Genomic DNA, 4,103 nt, shown 5'->3' on the forward strand with positions numbered 1-4,103 from the left:
AATTGGAAAGTCTAATTCGGTTAGACTTAATCGATAAGAAAAAAAAAAAAAAGAGAGAAAAACCTAACGACCTTAGCTCGCTCAATTTGAACTTGCTCTCAAAATTTGAGTGAACAACAGGGGGGCCAGAATGCCGGGTTCAAATAAAAATATGTAAATTGATACTACCATTCTTAGTCGAGCTTTTTTTTTTTTTTTTTTAGCCTTTTTATCATGGATGGTTTAGACAGCAAGAGATAAGTCGAGATTTCATCAATCACCTTTTTTTTTTTTTGACTTTCAGTTCCAATCTAACCAATATACTTGTGTTTTTTTAATTTAATTTGTTGTTGATCTTCTTCGAAACGAATGTCTGTTATTTTAGTTTATTATACATCCTAAGATATAGATTTTCTCATTGTATCTATGAATATATCCTCCATTCCTATGTACCTATAATGAATTCAATACACTCATTGTTATGTATTATATTAAACAATTATGTAAGAATTAGATTTGCTTTCTGATGTTTGTCTCTTCCTTTGTTCTGATTCTGATACTTCTCCAATTACTACCCTATTACTTCTTTTATTTTTGTATTACCTTATCTAATGCAAGTTGCCAGCCTAGTTAGCTTGGTTGGTAGTGCGTCTGCCTTGTAAGCGCTAGGCCGCGGGTTCGATTCCCGCCCGGGGCGGATTTTATCCTGATGGGATAATGTTCGTTCTCGGAACGGCTGGCTTTCTCTTATCCTGTCTTCCTTCTCTCTTCGATTTCGGGACGATAAGACCATAGCAGTTACAGTTCCCTCTGTCAAACCTCTTTAAAAAAAAGTAAGTCTAATTAATGTAACGACCGTTGCAATAAACTCTCAAGAACACGTAAGATTTCTACTGAAAGTTAAACTTACACGGAGTTGAAACTCACTTTGTGGCCCCGAACCTAACTCAGTCAAAGGGTGAAATTATTGCCAAAGACAAATCTCTACCATTCAACCTCGTACTAATCTATCGAAATGATTTCAGATGGTGGCTCAGCAGATCTAAATCAGACGTAGAGAATCACCTGTTGAGTAATTCAGAAGATCTGGATGACTATGCTGATGTTAACACACCTATTGTATTCAACGGGAAACCGGGAAGCAAGATTTCCATCGTGGGAAGCAAGGTGGAAAATTCGCCGGTGTAAATGCGTCTTGTTTCGGTGTCTACTAGGTCTCGGAAAAATCGATTAATCGATAGAAAATCAACACTGTCTACCCGTTACCAAAGGCGTATAGTATTTCCCTGAGTAGTCATCGTAGACTTCTATGGCCTAAATTTATTGATAACGCAATTTCAAAGGAAAAACTAAGCAGAGCGGAGAGCTCCTGCTCTCAGATTTATTTGGACCAAGACTGACATAAATTATAATATCTGACCAGCGTGCTACAGGCGTATTTTCCTTGTAGAAGTTTCATAATGAAAATATGGTGTAATAGTCGAGAATGGGGAAATGAGCAGCCTCCGTGGCCTAGTGATTATCACATTGGGGACGCCCGAGCTCCCGGGTTCGATTCCCGGCTTGGTCGATGTTTTTTGAGGCTCCGTGCTTGGAGTTCGGAGTCCACTCAGCCTCTTGACAACAATTGAGTACTTTAATCGAGTAGCGACCAGTGGCGGCATTACCAGTGTAAAAAGGTTATTGAAATGTGGAAATTGATTGCAAAGGAGGCACTTAGTAATGCTGTGATGTCCAATAAAGCTGTGGAAAAAGCTCTGCTTTATCTCTAAGTGGAAAATCTCACTAACGATTCGTGCAATAATTACTGAGGAATAGTCTCTTGAGTTGTCTAGAGTAAGCCAGTTGCTTTGGCGAACTTTGAGCAGAAACACTCCTGACGTATCACTAAAGTTAAGCAACGTCGAGCGTGATTGATACCTGGACAGGTGAGCACATCACGTGCTGCTGACTATATTGAGCTGCTTTTAGCCTCTTTTCGTTGCCATTTAAGATCTTAGCTCTCTGTCATCTGTACTTATACAAAAAAGTGACTTAATTTCCTAAAATACGTATTATAAACAATACCGTAAAGTCATACAATTTGGGCCGCTATCAACTTTTAATCAACGATATAGGTGTCTTAAGAGGTCTCTGGCAACAATGTAGAGAGCGTTGCCAAATCTTGACGTCATAAATGTGGAAAAACTCCATAAGATCTTAGCTCTCTGTCATCTGTAAAAATTAAAAAAAAGTGACTTAATTTCCTAAAATACGTATTATAAACAATACCGTGAAGTCATACAATTAGAGCCGCTATTATAACTTTGAATCAACGATATAGGTGTCTTAAGAGGTCTCTGGCAACAATGTAGAGAGCGTTGCCAAATCTTGACGTCATAAATGTGGAAAAACTCCTTGCGTTGTTGCCAGAGCTCTGAAGTAGCGCGCAAACTTATACGTCCCACTTACATATACGTATTCGTCTCTACTAGGTTGTTTGATAAAAGCATGGTTCCGACTCGATTCGAGATAGGGACAAAACTTATTCGGGACGTATAAGTTTAGGCGCTGCGGAAAGCTCCACCTCTTGGCTCAAGTTGTATAACTTTATGGTACTAATCTTGGTTACCTAATTTTTGTATTCTACCTAACCTAGTTTTAATTTCTATTGTTTCAAGTATTAATTCTGTATCATAAGAGATATTGCAACAAGAGTTGCCTTTAGTTAGTTCTAAATCACGGGTAAGTTTGCGGTTCAATAGTTATTGCCATGGGTAAAGACGGGGTGAGAATAGAGAAAGATTCATTCGGGGAGTTGGAAGTACCGAACGACAAATACTATGGCGCCCAGACCGTGAGAGATATTGTCCTCCATCAAATAGACTGTGTATTTAATAAATGTGTGTAATATAGAATTTATGCTCTTGTTAACATGTATGCTCATGTTAACATGCAAAAATATTTACCTAACAATATTTTATTTAATTTTTTGTATTCTTGTTTTGAACTTGTTTGAACTTCTTGAACTTGTTTTGTATTCTTGCTAGTTATATATCTTGAAATGAGAAAAGGAGATAACCTAACCTATCATTTTGAAAAAGCCCACGATAAGTCCCAGTTAGACAGCATTAGGCGAAAAAGAACCATCCATTACAGGAATTGCCTTATGGATGGTTCTTTTCTGCATAATGCTGTCCAGTTGTGAAGTTGCTCAGTTGCTAAGGCATGAGACTCATAACCCAGGGGACTGTGGTTCATATCCCAACGGCGATATAAAATATAAATAATATTTATATTAATTGCGTCAGAGGAAGGACAATCCTAAAACTCAGTACATATTCGATGACATGTCTGTAAATTTGGTTTTACAACCTGGTCATTCGACAGGTCGTTTTGCTTGTTTACGCAATGCCGAAAAACGATGAAATTCTGTTTCGTGTTAATATAGGCCGGGCGGTGCTGCGAACTCTTGACGTTCGCGCGCCTCCCGGCGCGATTGAATAGGAAAAAATATTTACCTAACAATATTTTATTTAATTCTTTGAAGTCTTTTTATTGAACTTGTTTTGTATTCTTGCTAGTTATTTATCTTGAAATGAGGAAAAGAGATAACTTATCATTTTGAAAAAGCCCACGATAAGTCCCAGTTAGACAGCATTAGGCGAAAAAGAACAATCCATTATAGAAATTGCCTTATGGATGGTTCTTTTCTGCATAATGCTGTCCAGTTGTAAAGTTGCTCAGTTGCTAAGGCATTGGACTCATAACCCAGGGGACTGTAGACCTACAGACCTGGGTCTGTCAGACCGTCTGACTGTGAATGACCGGCATCAACCACTAGCTGCTACTAGAACAACAACAGCAACAACAACAACAACAACAAATTTTACTAATTGCTTGTTTACCACGTGACTACAATGTCTAGAAGTCTCCTGATGTCCTGAAATGCATCGCATGGCGGAAAAAATCTCAAGACCTAGGTTTGTCAGACGGTTTGAGAGACCGTGGTCTAAAGCTTTTCCCGTAACTCTCGTTCCGACGGGTCTGTCAGACGATCTAACAAATCTAGATCTGAAGCTTTTCCCACTAGACACTTTCCAACGGCCTGATAGACCTACAGACCTGGGTCTGTCAGACCTGGG

General features: G+C 38.7%; 2 long non-coding RNA genes across 2 annotated transcripts in view; one reads left to right on the forward strand and one right to left on the reverse strand.

Moving 5' to 3' along the window:
- LOC113472757 overlaps positions 1-2,617 on the forward strand; it is a 19,400-nt gene extending 16,783 nt beyond the window's left edge. The window contains exon 2 of the long non-coding RNA XR_003394945.1: positions 2,454-2,617. This is a non-coding gene — a long non-coding RNA (uncharacterized LOC113472757). The remainder of the gene's footprint in view (positions 1-2,453) is intronic.
- The window catches only part of LOC113472758, a 9,653-nt gene extending 7,019 nt beyond the window's left edge, over positions 1-2,634 (reverse strand). The window contains exon 1 of the long non-coding RNA XR_003394946.1: positions 2,546-2,634. This is a non-coding gene — a long non-coding RNA (uncharacterized LOC113472758). The remainder of the gene's footprint in view (positions 1-2,545) is intronic.
- Positions 2,635-4,103: the final 1,469 nt, after the last annotated feature.

The sequence above is a fragment of the Diaphorina citri genome, unplaced genomic scaffold (genome assembly GCF_000475195.1).
Source record: "Diaphorina citri unplaced genomic scaffold, Diaci psyllid genome assembly version 1.1 scaffold7999, whole genome shotgun sequence".
Taxonomy (NCBI): domain Eukaryota; kingdom Metazoa; phylum Arthropoda; class Insecta; order Hemiptera; family Psyllidae; genus Diaphorina; species Diaphorina citri.